This window comes from Apodemus sylvaticus, chromosome 14, assembly GCF_947179515.1.
Source record: "Apodemus sylvaticus chromosome 14, mApoSyl1.1, whole genome shotgun sequence".
Classification (NCBI taxonomy): Eukaryota; Metazoa; Chordata; class Mammalia; order Rodentia; family Muridae; genus Apodemus; species Apodemus sylvaticus.
Window position 1 is genome coordinate 82,598,952 of NC_067485.1, and position 19,890 is coordinate 82,618,841.

Here is a 19,890-nt window from a genome sequence, read left to right on the forward strand (position 1 = left end):
CAGCATTGATAAGACCAACTAACACCAGTGAGAACTAGATGGCAAAAGGCAAACGTAGGAACGTCACTAACAGAAATCAAGACAATATGGCAACATCTGAACCCAATTCTCCTTTACCAGCATGTCCTGGATACCCCATCACACCAGTAAAACAAGATTTAGATTTAAAATCACTGGTCATGATGCTAGTACAGGAACACATGAAGGACATACTTAAAGAAATTCAGGAGAAAATGGATCAAAAGTTAGAAGCCCTTGCAAGGGAAACACAAAAATCATTGAAAGAAATCCAGGAGAATACTAAAGCCAATAATGAGGAAACGCAAAAAACACTTAAAGAAATACAGGAGAACTTTGGTCAACAGGCTGAGGTCGTGAAAGAGGAAACACAAAAAGCTCTTAAAGAATTACAGGAGAGCACAAACAAGCAAGTGAAGGAGCTAAGCAAAACCATCCAGGATCTAAAATCAGAAGTAGAAACAACTAAGAAAACTCAAAGGGAGACAACTTTGGAGATAGAAAGCCTTGGGAAGAAATCAGGGGACATAGGTGCAAATATCAACAACAGAATACAAGAGATAGAAGAAAGAATCTCAGATGCTGAAGATACCATAGAAACCATGGATTCAACAGTTAAAGAAAATGCAAAATGCAAAAAGCTTGTAACCCAAAATATCCAGGAAATCCAGGGCGCAATGAGAAGACCAAACCTAAGGATTATAGGCATAGATGAGAGTGAAGATTTACCACTTAAAGGGCCAGCAAATATCTTCAATAAAATTATGGAAGAAAACTTTCCTAACCTAAAGAGAGAGATGTCCATGAATATACAAGAAGCCTACAGAACTCCAAACAGACTGGACCAGAACAGAAATACCTCCCGTCACATAATAATCAAAACACCAAATGTACTAAAAAGAAAGAATATTAAAGGCAGTAAGAGAAAAAGGCCAAGTAACATATAAAGGAAGACCTATCAGAATCACAGCAGACTTTTCACCTGAGACTATGAAGGCTAGAAGATCCTGGGCAGATCTCATGCAGACTCTAAGAGAACACAAATGCCAACCAAAACTACTATATCCAGCAAAACTCTCAATCACCGTAGATGGAGAAACTAAGATATTCCATGACAAAACCAAGTTTACCCAATATCTATCCACAAACCCAGTTCTACAAAGGATAATAGGAGGAAAACACCAATACAAGGAGGGAAACTTCACCCTGGAAAAAGCAAGATAGTAACCTTTCATCAAACCCAAAAGAAGTTAAGCAATCAAATTAGAAAATAGCGTCAAAAATGACAGGAAGTAACAATCACTATTCCTTAATATCTCTTAACATCAATGGACTCAATGCCCCAATAAAAAGACATAGACTAACTGACTGGATACGTAAACAGGACCCTACATTTTGCTGCTTACAGGAAACACACCTCAGGGTCAAAGACAAACACTACCTTAGAGTAAAGGCTGGAAGACAATTTTACAAGCAAATGGTCTCAGGAAACAAGCTGGAGTAGCCATTTTAATATCAGATAAAATTGACTTTCAACCCAAAGTCATCAAAAGAGACTCTGAGGGACACTTCTTGCTGGTCAAAGGTAAAATTCAACAAGAAGAACTCTCAATCCTGAACATCTATGCTCCAAATGCAAGGGCACCCTCTTTAGTAAAAGAAACTTCATTAAAGCTCAAAGCACACATTGCACCTAACACAATAATTGTGGGTGACTTCAACACTGCACTTTCCTCAATGGACTGATCAGGAAAACAGAAACTAAACAGGGACACAATGAAACTAACTGAAGCTTTGGACCAATTAGATTTAACAGATATATATAGAACATTCTATCCTAAAGCAAAAGAATATACTTTTTTCTCAGCACCTCATGGTACCTTCTCCAAAATCGACCATATAATTGGTCACAAGACAGACCTCAACAAATATAAGAAGATCGAACTAATCCCATGCCTCCTATCAGATCACTATGGAGTAAAAGTGGTCTTCAATAGCAACAAAAGCAACAGAAAACCCACATACACGTGGAAACTGAACAATATTCTACTCAATGATACCTTGGTAAAGGAAGAAATAAAGAAAGAAATTAAAGACTTTTTAGAACACAATGAAAATGAAGACACAACGTACCCAAATCTATGGGACATAATGAAAGCAGTGCTAAGGGGAAAACTCCTAGCCCTGAGTGCCTCCAAAAAGAAAATGGAGAGAGCATACATTACCAGCTTAATGACACACCTGAAAGCCCTGGAACAAAAAGAAGCTATTTCACCCAGGAGGAGTAGAAGGCAGGAAATCATCAAACTCAGGGCTGAAATCAATAAAGTAGAAACAAAGAGAACCATACAAAGAATCAGCAAAACCAGGAGGTGGTTCTTTGAGAAAATCAACAAGATAGATAAACCCTTAGCCAGACTGACCAAAGGGCACAGAGAAAGTATCCAAATTAACAAACTTAGAAATGAAAAGGGAGATAAAACAACGGAAACAGAGGAAATCCAAAAAATCACCAGAACCTACTACAAGAGCCTCTACTCAACACAACTGGAGAATCTGGAGGAAATGGACAATTTCCTTGACAGATACCAAATACCAAAATTAAATCAGGACCAACTAGACTATCTAAACATTCCCATAATGCCTAAAGAAATAGATGGAGTCATAGAAAGTCTTCCAACCAAAAAAAGCACAGGACCAGATGGTTTCAGTGCAGAATTCTATCATACCTTCAAAGAAGAGTTAACACCAATACTCTTCAAACTATTCCACAAAATAGAAACCAAAGGAACACCACCCAATTCCTTCTACGAAGCCACAATTACGCTGATACCAAAGCCACACAAAGATCCAACAAAGAAAGAGAACTTCAGACCAATTTCCCTTATGAACATCGATGCAAAAATACTCAATAAAATTCTTGCCAACCGAATCCAAGAACACATCAAAACGATCATCCACCATGATCAAGTAGGCTTTATCCCGGGAATGCAGGGTTGGTTCAATATACGGAAATCCATCAATGCAATCCACTACATAAACAATCTCAAAGAACAAAATCACATGGTCATTTCATTGGATGCTGAAAAAGCATTTGACAAAAATCAGCATCCTTTCATGCTTAAAGTCTTGGAAAGAACAGGAATTCAAGGCCCATACCTAAACATAGTAAAAGCAATATACAGCAAACTGGTAGCCAGCATCAAACTAAATGGAGAGAGAGTCACCAGGGCGGCGGCGGCGGCGGCGGCGGCGGCGGCGGTAGCAGTGGCTGCTCCAGCTGAAGGGCCATCAGCGGTGGAACCAAGGTGACACAGGGTCCAGTTAGGCCCTGCGCCCACGACCACTGACCTTCGCTGACCAGCCGGGCGGCAAGCAACTGCGGTTCTGCGGAGCCTTTCGCTGCACGGAAGCCACTTCAGAACTCGGCTTCCCGCCAGTCAGGAGAGACTCACCTCCATCTTGATCCCGGGCTCCAGAGATCGGTCAGACTGAGGTACACAAACATAATCCTAGGCCCAACACCGCAGGGGTCTGAGCCAGACGGGCGTTGGCCTGCACCCAGGCCCTGGGCTGTTCGAGTGGCCATCGGGGCGCCAACCCAGCCAGGAGTTTTTTTTTTTTTGCCCCGGCCGGTGCATGCGCCGCCATTTTGCCTACAGGAGCCAGAGTGCTCGGGAGGGCAGAGACTGCTAACAAGCGTAGCCTGAGGCTAACAAAACGGGGGTCTAGGCCCCAAAAGGCACAGGACTGACCCCAAGAACTGGGCGACTTGGTGGGCCATCTGTGTGTCAACCCGCCCAGGAGGTTATTAGCACAACAGACTCTCCCGGTGCTTTCGGGGAGCGCGGACGCGCACGCCCGCCATCCGGGTCACCTGGCGGACCCAAATAACAGACATAGCCCTAGGGGAACTTTGCTCGGACCTTGGCCTCCCAGGCGTTTGCCTGGACTCAGGGCCCGGGCGACAAGGCTAACCTAGTGTGCGCCAGCCTGGTTGGGGAAATCGGCTGCCCAGCGGAGTGAGAGGAGCACAGGGGAGGTCACAGCAACATTCACCTTCGGAGCTCCCTGGGGGTGCACACGGGTTCCACCTGGTCCACAGACACAATCTGGGGCAAGGCCTCAGGCAGAAGCCCCCAGCTCAACTGTCTCCGCTTCAGATCAGCCTGGGTGGCCGCCACATCTCCAGGTCCCTCAAGAGGCTAGTGGGGGCTTCCGGGCGGCCAGCTGGGAGAAGTCGGTGTGCTCCAATAAATCCTGCGGGCCCCAGCGGGAGCCTTCAGGTGCCTGCTTCGGGATCTGAACAGCCTGGACAACAGCACCCTGTCTACAGGCAGTGCAGAGTGTAAGCTGTGCACCAGAGGCCAACGGGGAAGGGGCAGCTTGCACTGGTGAGTCCAGCACTGACAAGACCAAGTAACACCAGTGAGAGCTAGATGGCAAAAGGCAAACGCAGGAACGTCACTAACAGAAATCAAGGCAATATGGCAACATCTGAACCAAATTCTCCTCTACCAGCAAGTCCTGGATACCCCATCACACCAGTAAAACAAGATTTGGATTTAAAATCACTGGTCATGATGCTGGTACAGGAACACATGAAGGACATTCAGGAGAAAATGGATCAAAAGTTAGAAGCCCTTGCAAGGGAAACACAAAAATCATTGAAAGAAATCCAGGAGAATACAAAAGCCAACAAGGAGGAAATGCAAAAAACACTTAAAGAAATACAGGAGAACTTTGGTCAACAGGCTGAGGTCATGAAAGACGAAACACAAAAATCTCTTAAAGAAATACAGGAGAACTTTGGTCAACAGGCTGAGGTCATGAAAGAAAAAACACAAAAATCTCTTAAAGAATTACAGGAAAGCACAAACAAGCAAGTGAAGGAGCTAAGCAAAACCATCCAGGATCTAAAAACAGAAGTAGAAACAACTAAGAAAACTCAAAAGGAGACAACTTTGGAGATAGAAAGCCTTGGGAAGAAATCAGGGGACAGAGATGCAAATATCAACAACAGAATACAAGAAATAGAAGAAAGAATCTCAGATGCTGAAGATTCCATAGAAACCATGGACTCAACAGTTAAAGAAAATGCAAAATGCAAAAAGCTTGTAACCCAAAATATCCAGGAAATCCAGGACACAATGAGAAGACCAAACCTAAGGATTATAGGCATAGATGAGAGTGAAGATTTACAACTTAAAGGGCCAGCAAATATCTTCAATAAAATTATGGAAGAAAACTTCCCTAACCTAAAGAGAGAGATGCCCATGAATATACAAGAAGCCTACAGAACTCCAAACAGACTGGACCAGAACAGAAATACTTCCCGTCACATAATAATCAAAACACCAAATGTTCTAAACAAAGAAAGAATATTAAAGGCAGTAAGAGAAAAAGGCCAAGTAACATATAAAGGAAGACCTATCAGAATCACAGCAGACTTTTCACCTGAGACTATGAAGGCTAGAAGGTCCTGGGCAGATCTCATGCAGACTCTAAGAGAACACAAATGCCAACCAAAACTACTATATCCAGCAAAACTCTCAATCACCATAGATGGAGAAACTAAGATATTTCACGACAAAACCAAGTTCACCCAATATCTATCCACAAACCCAGCCCTAAAAAGGATAATAGGAGGACAACACCAATACAAGGAGGGAAACTTCACCCTGAAAAAAGCAAGATAGTAACCTTTCATCAAACCCAAAAGAAGTTAAGCAATCAAATTTAAAAAATAACGTCAAAAATGATAGGAAGTAACAATCACTATTCCTTAATATCTCTTAACATCAATGGACTCAATGCCCCAATAAAAAGACACAGACTAACTGACTGGTTACGTAAACAGGACCCTACATTTTGCTGCTTACAGGAAACACACCTCAGGGTCAAAGACAAACACTACCTTAGAGTAAAAGGCTGGAAGACAATTTTACAAGCAAATGGTCTCAGGAAACAAGCTGGAGTAGCCATTTTAATATCAGATAAAATTGACTTTCAACCCAAAGTCATCAAAAGAGACTCTGAGGGACACTTCTTGCTGGTCAAAGGAAAAATACAACAAGAAGAACTCTCAATCCTGAACATCTATGCTCCAAATGCAAGGGCACCCTCTTTCATAAAAGAAACTTTATTAAAACTCAAAGCACACATTGCACCTAACACAATAATTGTGGGTGACTTCAACACTGCACTTTCCTCAATGGACCGATCAGGAAAACAGAAACTAAACAAGGACACAATGAAACTAATTGAAGCTTTGGACCAATTAGATTTAACTGATATATATAGAACATTCTATCCTAAAACAAAAGAATATACCTTTTTTTCAGCACCTCATGGTACCTTCTCCAAAATCGACCATATAATTGGTCACAAGACAGACCTCAACAAATATAAGAAGATAGAACTAATCCCATGCCTCCTATCTGATCACTATGGAATAAAAGTGGTCTTCAATAGCAACAGAAACAACAGAAAACCCACATACACGTGGAAATTGAACAATACTCTACTCAATGACACCTTGGTCAAGGAAGAAATAAAGAAAGAAATTAAAGACTTTTTAGAACACAATGAAAATGAAAACACAACATACCCAAATCTATGGGACACAGTGAAAGCAGTGCTAAGAGGAAAACTCATAGCCCTGAGTGCCTCCAAAAAGAAAATGGAGAGAGCATACATTACCAACTTAATGACACACCTGAAAGCCCTAGAACAAAAAGAAGCTATTTCACCCAGGAGGAGTAGAAGGCAGGAAATCATCAAACTCAGGGCCGAAATCAATCAAGTAGAAACAAAGAGAACCATACAAAAAATCAACAAAACCAGGAGCTGGTTCTTTGAGAAAATCAACAAGATAGATAAACCCTTAGCCAGACTGACCAAAGGGCACAGAGAAAGTATCCAAATTAACAAACTTAGAAATGAAAAGGGAGACATAACAACGGAAACTGTGGAAATCCAAAAAATCATCAGATCCTACTACAAGAGCCTGTACTCAACACAACTGTAGAATCTGGAGGAAATGGACAATTTCCTTGACAGATACCAAATACCAAAATTAAATCAGGACCAACTAGACCATCTAAACAGTCCCATAAAGCCTAAAGAAATAGAAGGAGTCATAGAAAGTCTTCCAACCAAAAAAAGCACAGGACCAGATGGTTTCAGTGCAGAATTCTACCAGACCTTCAAAGAAGAGTTAACACCAATACTCTTCAAACTATTCCACAAAATAGAAACAGAAGGAACACTACCCAATTCCTTCTACGAAGCCACAATTACGCTGATACCAAAGCCACACAAAGATCCAACAAAGAAAGAGAACTTCAGACCAATTTCCCTTATGAACATCGATGCAAAAATACTCAATAAAATTCTTGCCAACCGAATCCAAGAACACATCAAAACGATCATCCACCATGATCAAGTAGGCTTTATCCCGGGAATGCAGGGTTGGTTCAATATACGGAAATCCATCAATACAATCCACTACATAAACAAACTCAAAGAACAAAACCACATGGTCATTTCATTGGATGCTGAAAAAGCATTTGACAAAATTCAGCATCCTTTCATGCTTAAAGTCTTGGAGAGAACAGGAATTCAAGGCCCATACCTAAACATAGTAAAAGCAATATACAGCAAACCGGTAGCCAGCATCAAACTAAACGGAGAGAAACTTGAAGCAATCCCACTGAAATCAGGGACCAGACAAGGCTGCCCCCTTTCTCCTTATCTTTTCAATATTGTACTTGAGGTACTAGCTCGGGCAATTCGACAACATAAGGAGGTCAAAGGGATACAAATTGGAAAGGAGGAAGTCAAACTATCATTATTTGCAGACGACATGATCGTCTACCTAAGTGACCCAAAGAACTCCACTAGAGAGCTCCTACAGCTGATAAACAACTTCAGCAAAGTGGCAGGTTACAAAATCAACTCAAGCAAATCAGTGGCCTTCCTATACTCAAAGGATAAGCAGGCTGAGAAAGAAATTAGGGAAATGACCCCCTTCACAATAGCCACAAACAGTATAAAGTATCTTGGGGTGACTCTTACCAAACATGCGAAAGATCTGTACGACAAGAACTTCAAGACTCTGAAGAAGGAAATGGAAGAAGACCTCAAAAAATGGGATAACCTCCCATGCTCATGGATCGGTAGAATCAATATAGTTAAAATGGCCATTTTGCCTAAAGCACTATACAGATTCAATGCAATACCCATCAAAATCCCAACTCAATTCTTCACAGAGTTAGAAAGAGCAATTATCAAATTCATCTGGAACAACAAAAAACCCAGGATAGCTAAAACTATTCTCAGCAACAAAAGAAAATCTGGGGGAATCAGTATCCCTGACCTCAAGCAATACTACAGAGCAATAGTGTTAAAAACGGCATGGTATTGGTACAGTGACAGGCAGGAGGATCAAGGGAACAGGATTGAAGATCCAGAAATGAACCCACACACCTATGGCCACTTGATCCTCGACAAAGAGGCTGAAAACATCCAATGGAAAAAAGATAGCCTTTTCAACAAATGGTGCTGGTTCAACTGGAGGTCAGCATGCAGAAGAATGCGAATTGATCCATCCTTGTCTCCTTGTACTAAGCTCAAATCCAAATGGATCAAGGACCTCCACATAAAGCCAGACACTCTGAAGCTAATAGAAAAGAAACTGGGGAAGACCCTTGAGGACATCGGTACAGGGAGAAAGTTTCTGAACAGAACACCAATAGCGTATGCTCTAAGAGCAAGAATTGACAAATGGGACCTCATAAGGTTACAGAGTTTCTGTAAGGCAAAGGACACCATCAAGAGGACAGATCGGCAACCAACAAATTGGGAAAAGATCTTCACCAATCCTACATCAGATAGAGGGCTAATATCCAATATATATAAAGAACTCAAGAAGTTAGACTCCAGAAAACCGAACAACCCTATTAAAAAATGGGGTACAGAGTTAAACAAAGAATTCTCACCTGAAGAACTTCGGATGGCGGAGAAGCATCTTAAAAAATGCTCAACTTCATTAGTCATTAGGGAAATGCAAATCAAAACAACCCTAAGATTTCATCTTACACCAGTCAGAATGTCTAAGATTAAAAATTCAGGAAGCAGCAGGTGTTGGAGAGGGTGCGGAGAAAGAGGAACACTCCTCCACTGCTGGTGGGGTTGCAAATTGGTACAACCACTCTGGAAAGCAGTCTGGCGGTTCCTCCGAAAACTGGGCACCTCACTTCCAGAAGATCCTGCTATACCACTCCTGGGCATATACCCAGAGGATTCCCCACCATGTAATAAGGATACATGCTCTACTATGTTCATAGCAGCCCTATTTCCAGATGCTGGAAAGAACCCAGGTATCCCTCAACAGAAGAGTGGATACAAAAAATGTGGTATATCTACACAATGGAGTACTATTCAGCCATTAGAAACAATGAATTCATGAAATTCTTAGGCAAATGGATGGAGCTAGAGAACATCATACTAAGTGAGGTAACCCAGACTCAAAAGGTGAATCATGGTATGCACTCACTAATAAGTGGTTATTAACCTAGAAAACTGGAATACCCAAAACATAATCCACACATCAAATGAGATACAAGAAGAAAGCAGGACTGGTCCCTGGTTCTGGAAAGACTCAGTGAAACTGTATTTGGCAAAACCAGAACGGGGAACTGGGAAGGGGTGGGAGGGAGGACAGGGGAAGAGAAGGGGGCTTACGGGACTTTCGGGGAGTGGGGGGGGCTAGAAAAGGGGAAATCATTTGAAATGTAAATAAATTATATCGAATAAAAAAAAAAAGAAAAAATAATAATAATAAATAAATCTGGAGCAAGCGGGGACCGAGCGAGCAAGGTTAACTGGAGTGAGTGGGGCTGACTGGAGCGAGCAGAGGTCCTAAAATTCAATCCCCAGCAACCACAGGAAGGCTCACAAGCATCTGTACAGCTACAGTGTACTCATATACATAAAATAAATAAATCTTTAAAAAAAAAAAAAACTAAATGGAGAGAAACTTGAAGCAATCCCACTGAAATCAGGGACCAGACAAGGCTGCCCCTTTCTCCTTATCTTTTCAATATTGTGCTTGAGGTACTAGCTCGGGCAATTCGACAACATAAGGAGGTCAAAGGGATACAAATTGGAAAGGAAGAAGTCAAACTGTCATTATTTGCAGATGACATGATAGTCTACCTGAGTGACCCAAAAAACTCCACTAGAGAGCTCCTACAGCTGATAAACAACTTCAGCAAAGTGGCAGGTTATAAAATCAACACAAGCAAATCAGTGGCCTTCCTTTACTCAAAGGATAAGCAGGCTGAGAAAGAAATTAGGGAAATGACCCCCTTCACAATAGCCACAAACAGTATAAAGTATCTTGGGGTGAATCTTACCAAACATGTGAAAGATCTGTATGACAAGAACTTAAAGACTCTGAAGAAGGAAATGGAAGAAGACCTCAAAAAATAGGAAAACCTCCCATGCTCATGGACCGGTAGAATCAATATAGTTAAAATGGCCATTTTGCCAAAAGCAATATACAGATTCAATGCAATCCCCATCTAAATCCCAACTCAATTCTTCAAAGAGTTAGAAAGAGCAATTACCAAATTCATCTGGATTAACAAAAAACCCAGGATAGCTAAAACTATTCTCAGCAACAAAAGAAAATCTGGGGGAATCAGTATCCCTGACCTCAAGCAATACTACAGAGCAATAGTGTTAAAAACTGCATGGTATTGGTACAGTGACAGGCAGGAGGATCAATGGAACAGGATTGAAGATCCAGAAATGAACCCACACACCTATGGCCAGTTGATCCTCGACAAAGAGGCTGAAAACATCCAATGGAAAAAAGATAGCCTTTTCAACAAATTGTGCTGGTTCAACTGGAGGTCAGCATGCAGAAGAATGCGAATTGATCCATCCTTGTCTCCTTGTACTAAGCTCAAATCCAAATGGATCAAGGACCTCCACATAAAGCCAGACACTCTGAAGCTAATAGAAAAGAAACTGGGGAAGATCCTTGAGGATATCGGTACAGGGAGAAAGTTTCTGAACAGAACACCAATAGTGTATGCTCTAAGAGCAAGAATTGACAAATGGGACCTCATAAAATTTCAAAGTTTCTGTAAGGCAAAGGACACCATCAAGAAGACAAATCGGCAACCAACAAATTGGGAAAAGATCTTCACCAATCCTACATCAGATAGAGGGCTAATATCCAATATATATAAAGAAATCAAGAAGTTAGAATCCAGAAAACCGAACAACCCTATTAAAAAATGGAGTACAGAGTTAAACAAAGAATTCTCACCTGAAGAACTTTGGATGGCGGAGAAGCATCTTAAAAAATGCTCAACCTCATTAGTCATTATGGAAATGCAAATCAAAACAATCCTGAGATTTCACCTTACACAAGTCAGAATGGCTAAGATTAAAAATTCAGGAGACAGCAGGTGTTGGAGAGGGTATGGAGAAAGAGGAACACTCCTCCACTGCTGGTGGGGTTGCAAATTGGTACAACCACTCTGGAAATCAGTCTGGCGGTTCCTCCGATCACTTCCAGAAGATCCTGCTATACCACTCCTGGGCATATACCCAGAGGATTCCCCACCATGTAATAAGGATACATGCTCTACTATGTTCATAGCAGCCCTATTTATAATTGCCAGATGCTGGAAAGAACCCAGGTATCCCTCAACAGAAGAGTGGATGCAAAAAATGTGGTATATCTACACAATGGAGTACTATTCAGCCATTAGAAACAATGAATTCATGAAATTCATAGGCAAATGGAGGATCTAGAGAACATCATACTAAGTGAGGTAACCCAGACTCAAAAGGTGAATCATGGTATGCACTCACTAATAAGTGGATATTAACCTAGAAAATGGAATACCCAAAACATAATCCACACATCAAATGAGGTACAAGAAGAAAGGAGGAGTGGCCCCTGGTTCTGGAAAGACTCAGTGAAGCAGTATTCGGCAAAACCAGAACAGGGAATTGGGAAGGGGTGGGTGGGAGGACAGGGGGAGAGAAGGAGGTTTACAGGACCTTCGGGGAATGGGGGGCTAGAAAAGGAGAAATCATTTGAAATGTAAATAAAAATATATGAAATAATAAAAAAGAAATGTGTGTGTAGGGATTGAAATAATAACGACATTTTACTAACATATGTGATATAATGATGAACAGAATTATTATCTTCCGAGAAATAGTAGTTGGGAAGAATTTAATAATAGTTTTTTCTCTAGTATTTCAAGAAAAAATAAGCATATCATGTATAGTCTAGAAAGTGAGCCATACATTTGAAAGGTAACCTTGAGTCCCAATGTTTCTCCAGGAACTCAGACTGAAGTATCCCTTTGGAAGTATTGACAGGAGGTGAGGGGAAACCAACCATCAAAACACATGAAAATTCTGATGAAGTAAAAGTTAGGAGATACATGCCCAGCATTTCTCTTGTTGGAAAACATGGACCAATATAGTTAATTACGTATACCCAACTAACAACCTTTTGTTTGCACACAGAACTCCCTCAATCTAGTAATGTGCATCAATTGTGGAGATTAGAATGTGCCCAGGAAAAGCAATGCATTGTTCATGATTAAGGACCCCAATTCAAACTCTTTAATATCTTTTTAAAATAATTGTTATAAGTATTTTTATTTATTATTTCTGTTTTATTATCCTCCTCACATCCTGCTCACTGCCCTACTTCCAGTCATCCCCTCCTATAATCCCTCCACCATTCTTCTACTTGTCCTTCGAGCCAGTGGGAGCCCCTTTTGTATCCTTCCACCTTATCACACCAAGTCCTAGTGGAGCTAGGGACATCCTCTCCCACTGAGGTCACACAAGGCAACCTTGCTTGAATAACATTTCCTACTGAGAGGCAGTAGCTTTTGAGACAGGCCAATTGTTTGGAACCCACAAGATGACCAAGCTTCACATCTGCTACATATGTGTAGGGAGGCCTAGGAACAGCCTGTGCATGTTCTTTGGTTTGTGGTTCAGTCTCTGAGATTCCTCAGGGTCCAGCTTGGCTGACTCTGTTGGTCTTCCTATGGAGTTCCTATCCACTTAGAAGCCACAGTGCTACCTATCCTATACTTCTAATAATCCCCTAATCTTGGTCTACTGTTTGGCTGTGGGTATCTGAATCTGGCTGAGTCAGCTGCTGGACAGAGATTTTCAGAGGCCATCCATGATAGTACTGCAAACATAACAGAGTATCATTAAGTGTCAGGGATTGGGGCTTGAACATGGTTCTCAAGTTGAGTAAAGTATACATTGGCTGTTCCCTCAGTCTCTGCTTTATCACTTATTACTGCATTTCTTTTAGAAAGAAAAAATTGGGATGAAAAGTTTTGTGGGTAGGTTGGTGGGCCTATCACTCCTTTGGGGTTTTTGCCTGGCTACAGGAGGACGATTCTTCAGGTTCCATATCTCCAGTTATGAGTCACACTTAAGGACAACCCTATTTATTCTTGGTTTTTATCATTATCTCATATCTCTACGTCTTCCTGGAGATGGAACTTACCTCCACACCTCATCATCTGTTGTAGATTTCCATTAATTATCATAGTTATCTAGTTATCCCTCCTGTCCATCCCAACACATGATCCTGAACCTCCCCCCACCAATTCCATTCCTCATCCCCTCTGCCTCCAAGTTCCCTCTCTGAATCTTCATCTTATGACTTTTCTATTCCATTTTTAAGTGATATTCAAATCTCTTGTACCCTATTTCCTGCTTAGCTTCCTTGGTTCCTTGGTGTATAGCATGGCTATCTTGTAGTTTATGCTTAATATCCTCTTATAAGTTAGTACATACCATGCATGTCCCTTTGGAAGTTGGTTATCTCACTCAGGATGATGTTCACTAGTTCCATCCATTTGCCTGCAGAAGAAAAAACACTACATTTTTGTTTTCAGTAGCTAAATAGAATCTCATTGTGTAGATACACCACATTTTCTTTATCCATTCTTCAGTTGAGGGACATCTGGGTTGTTTCCAGCTGTTACGAATAAAGCTGCTATGAGCATAGTTGAGTCAGTGTCTTTGTGGATGAAAAGATGGTGGGGCATCTTTTGGTTATATGCCCAGGTCTGCTCTTAGCTGGGTCTTGAGGTAGAACTATTGCCAGTTTTTGAAGTAAATACCAAATTGATTTCCAATGTGGTTGTATAAGTTTGTGGTCCCACCAGCAATAGAGGAACACATTGCTCAGCATACTTGCCAGCATGTGCTATCACTTGAGTGTTTGATCTTATTGATTCTGATAGGTGTAAGATGGAATCTCAGAACTGTTTGGATTTGCATTTCTCTGAGGACTAAAGACTGAACATTTCTTTGAGTGCTTATCAGCCATTTGCGATTCAACAGTTGAGAATTCTCTGTTTAGGTCTGTGCTCCATTTTCTAGTTGGGTTATTTGTCCCCCCCCCCACCCCCACTGGATTCAATCACCTTACATGAGTAAAGGGAAACTTCTACTAAACTTAAGAGGATAAATGATGTGCTGAGATAATAAGAAAAATAATTAAAGGTTCAAGAGATACATAATTTAGCTAATTTAGAGTTGTTCACAAATTATTTCCAATTTTAAATCTGACAGTTAAGTGGGATTTTACCACCTATTGGCTCACATTGAAGAAGGTAACAAACCAATGCAAGTTCTTAAAACACCAGGCCTTGTGTCAAATTCCTTGCCTGAAAATCAAGGAGAACAGAAGCATTGAACTCATGGCATTCATATATTTTTCTTCATGTCCTTAATAAGAAAGCTAATACAGTAAGTAATGATTTAAGATTTTTAAGGCTTACTGTACCTGAAAGAATGGGAAGATGTATCCCATCATCTCTCTTGACTTTTTTATTTTTATTTTTTTATTCCACATATTCTTTATTTACATTTCTAATGATTTCCCCTTTCCTAGATTCCCCCTCCTCCAAAGTCCTATAAGCCCTCTTCCCTTCCCTTGTTCCCCAATCCACCCCTTCCTGTTTCCCTGTCCTGGTATTTCCCCTACACTGCTGCACTGAGCCTTTCCAGGTCAAGGGGCCTTTCCTTCTTTCTTTTTGGGCTATATTTGATATGTGAATTGTGTCTTGGGTATTCCAAGCTTCTAGGCTAATATCCACTAATCAATGAGTGCATACCATGCGTGTTCTTTTGTGATTCAGTTACATTACTTAGGATGATATACTCCAGTTCCATCCATTTGTTTAAGAATTTCATGAATTCATTGTTTTTTTATGGCTGAATTGTACTCCATTGTGTATATGTATCACATTTTCTGTATTCATTCCTCTGCTGAGGGACATCTGGGTTCTTCCCAGCTTCTCGCTAATATAAATAGGGCTGTGATGAACATAGTGGAACATGTATCCTTATTACATGCTGGGGAATTCTCTGAGTATATGCCCAAGAGTGGTATAGCAGGATCCTCCAGTAGTATCATACCCAGTTTTCTGAGGAACTGCCAGACTGATTTCCAGAGTGGTTTTAACAACTTGCAATCCCACCAGCAGTGGAGTAGTGTTCCTCTTTCTCCACATCCTCTCTAGCACCTGTTTTCTCCTGACATTTTTATCTTAGCACTTCTGACTGGTGTGAGGTGAAATCTCAGGGTAGCTTTGATTTGCATTTTCCTGATGACTAAGGTTGTTGAACATTTCTTTGGGCATTTCTCCATGATTTGATATTCCTTAGGTGAAAATTCTTTGTTTAGCTCTGTACCCCATTTGTTAGTGGGGTTATTTGATTCTGGTGTCTGCCTTCTTGAGTTCTTTGAATATCATGGATATACGCCCTCTGTTGCATGTAGGGTTGGTAAACATCTTTTCCCAATTTGTTAGTTGCCATTTTGTTCTTTTTGACAATGTCCTTTGCCTTACAGAAACTTTGTAATTTTGTGAAGTCCCATTTGTCAATTCTTGATCTTAGAGCATAAGCTATTGGTGTTTTGTTCAGGAATTTTTTCCCTGTGCCCATGTGCTCAAGGCTCTTCCCGAGTTTCTTTTCTATTAGGTTCAGTGTGTCTGGTTTTATGTGGTGGTCTTTGACCCACTTGGACTTTAGTGTAGTACAAGGAGATAAGAATAGACCAATTTTCATTCTTCTGCATGCTGACCTCCAGTTGAAACATCACCATTTGTTGGAAAGGCTTCCTTTTTTTCAACTGGATGGTTGTAGCTCCTTTGTCAAAGATCAAGTGACTATAGGTGTGTGGGTTCATTTGCAGGTCATCAATTGTATTCCATTGGTGTACGAATACCATGCAATTATTAAAGACAATTGCTCTGTAGTAATACTTGAGATCAGGGATACTGATTCCCCCAGAAATTCTTTTACAGTTGAGGATAGTTTGAGCTATCCTGGGTTTTTTGTTATTCCAGATGAATTTGAGAATTGATCTTTCTAACTCTATGAAGAAAAGAGTTGGGATTTTGATGGGGATTGCATTAAATCTGTATATTTCTTTTGACAGGATGGCCATTTTTTTTTTAAACTTTTTTTCCAGGGCCAGGTAAGTGCCTTTTTTTTTTCTTTTTTCTTTTTTTTTTATTCGATATAATTTATTTACATTTCAAATGATTTCCCCTTTTCTAGCCCCCCCCCCCACTCCCCGAAAGTCCCGTAAGCCCCCTTCTCTTCCCCTGTCCTCCCTCCCACCCCTTTCCAGTTCCCCGTTCTGGTTTTGCCAAATACTGTTTCACTGAGTCTTTCCAGAACCAGGGACCACTCCTGCTTTCTTCTTGTATCTCATTTGATGTGTGGATTATGTTTTGGGTATTCCATTTTTCTAGGTTAATAACCACTTATTAGTGAGTGCATACCATGATTCACCTTTTGAGTCTGGGTTACCTCACTTAGTATGATGTTCTCTAGCTCCATCCATTTGCCTAAGAATTTCATGAATTCATTGTTTCTAATGGCTGAATAGTACTCCATTGTGTAGATATACCACATTTTTTGCATCCACTCTTCTGTTGAGGGATACCTGGGTTCTTTCCAGCATCTGGCAATTATAAATAGGGCTGCTATGAACATAGTAGAGCATGTATCCTTATTACATGGTGGGGAATCCTCTGGGTATATGCCCAGGAGTGGTATAGCAGGATCTTCTGGAAGTGAGGTGCCCACTTTTCGGAGGAACCGCGAGACTGCTTTCCAGAGTGGTTGTACCAATTTGCAACCCCACCAGCAGTGGAGGAGTGTTCCTCTTTCTCCGCACCCTCTCCAACACCTGCTGTCTCCTGAATTTTTAATCTTAGCCATTCTGACTGGTGTAAGATGAAATCTTAGGGTTGTTTTGATTTGCATTTCCCTAATGACTAATGAAGTTGAGCATTTTTTAAGATGCTTCTCCAGGATGGCCATTTTTAATATATTAATCCTGCAAATCCAAGAGCATGGAAGGTTTTTCCATCTACTGACGTCTTTGATTTCTTTCTTTAAAGACTTGAAGTTCCTGTCAGACATATATTTCACTTGTTTGGTTAGATACTTTAGATTGTTTGTGGCTATTGTGAAGGGTGACATTTCCCTAATTTCTTTCTCCTCCTGTTTATCCTTTGAGTATATGAAGGCTACTGATTTGCCTGAGTTAATATTATATCCAGCCACTTTTCTGAGTTAATTTTATATCCAGCCACTTTGCTGAAGTTGTTTATCAGCTATAGGAGATCTCTGGTGCAGTTTTTTGGGTCACTTAAGTATACTATCATATAATCTGCAAATAGTAATAATTTGACTCCTTTGTATACCCAGTTTGTATCTCTTTGACTTCCTTATGTTGTCTAATTGCTCTAGCTAGAACTTCAAGTGCTATATTGAATAAATATGGAGAGAGAGGTCAGCCTTGTCTAGTACTTGATTTTAGTGGGATTGCTTCAAGTTTCTCTCCATTTAGTTTGATGTTGGTTACTGGTTTGCTGTATATTGCTTTTATTATGTTTAGGTGTGGAGCTTGAATTCCTGTTCTTTCCAAGACCTTTAACATGAAAGGATGCTGAATTTTGTCAAATGATTTCTCAGCATCTAGTAAAATGACCATGAGGTTTTTTTCTTTGGCTATGTTTATGTAGTGGATTACATTAAGGGATTTCTGTATATTGAACCATCCCTTCATCCTGGGATGAAGCCTACTTGATAATGGTGAATTATCATTTTTATGTGTTCTAGGATTCCATTGGCAAGAATTTTATTGAGTATTTTTCCATCAATATTCATAAGGGATATTGGTCTAAAGTTCTCTTTCTTTGTTGGATCTTTATGAGGTTGTTGGTATCAGTGAAATTGTGGCTTCATAGAGTTGGGTAATGTCCCTTCTGTTTCTATTTGTGGAATAGTATTGAAGAGTATTGGTATTAAGTCTCCTTTGAAAGTCTGGTAGAATTCTGTACTAAAACCATCAGGCCCTGTGATTTTTTTGGTTGGGAGACTGTCAATGACCACTTCTATTTCTTTAGGGGTTAGGGTACCATTTAGATGGTCTATCTGATCCTGATTAAATTTTGGTAGTTGGTATCGGTGTAGGAAATTGTCAATTTCATCCAGATTTTCCAGTTGTGTTGAGTATAGGCTTTTGTGGTAGTATATGGTAAATTTTTGAGTTTCCTTGGTTTGTGTTGTTATTTCTCCCTTTTCATTTCTGGTTTTGTTAATTTGGATACTGTTTCTGTGCCCTCTGGTTAGTCTGGCTAAAGGTTTACTTATCTTGATTTTCTCAAAGAACCAGCTCCTGGTTTTGTTGATTCTTTATATAGTTCTTTCTGATTCTACTTGGTTGATTTCAGCCCTGAGTTTGATGATTTCCTTCCTTCTACTCCTCTTGGGTGTATTATCTTCTTTATGTTATAAAGCTTTCAGGTGTGCTGTTAAGCTGCTAGTGTATGCTCTCTCCAGCTCCTTTTTGGAGGCACTCAGAGCGGTGCGTTTTCCTCTTAGCACTGCTTTCATTGTGTCCCATAAATTTGGGTATGTTGTGCCTTCATTTTCATTAAATTCTAAAAAGGTTTGATTTCTTTCCTTATTTGTTCCTTGACCAAGCTATCATTGAGTAGAGCCTTGTTCAGTTTCCTTGTGTATGTGGGCTTTCTGTTGTTTTTGTTGCTATTGAAAACAACCCTTACTCCATAGTGATCTGACTGGAGGCAAGGAATTAGTGCAATCTTCTTATATCTCTTGAGGTCTGTTTTGTGGCCAATTATATGGTCAGTTTTGAAGAAAGTACCATGATGTACTAAGAGGAAGGCATATTCTTTTGATTTAGAATGAGTGGGGTGTTAAAACCACCCACAATTTTTGTGGGGGTTGCAATGTGTGCTTTAAGCTTTAGTAAAGTTTCCTTTACAAATGAGGGTTTCCTTGTATTTGGTGCATAGCTGTTTAAAATTGAGAGTTCTTTCTGGTAGATTTTTCCTTTGATGGGTATAAAGTGTCCTTCTGTGTCTTTTTTGATGACTTTTGGTTGAAAGTCTATTTTACTGAATATTAGAATGTCTACTCCAGCTTGTTTCCTGGGACCATTTTCTTCGAAAACTGTTTCCTAGTCTTTTACTCTAAGGTATTGTTTGTCTTTAACTCTGAGATGTGTTTCTTGTATGCAGCAAAATGTTGGGTCTTGTTTATGAATCCAGTCTGTTAGTCTATGTCTTTTTATTGGGGAATTGAGTCTATTGATGTTAAGAGATATTAAAGAATAGTGATGGGTGCTTCCTGCTAATTTTGATGTAATTTTTATGTTCATGTGGTTATCTTCTTTTAGGTTTGTTGAGAGAAAATTAATTTATTGCTTTTTCTAGTGTGTAATTTCCCTCCTTTTGTTGG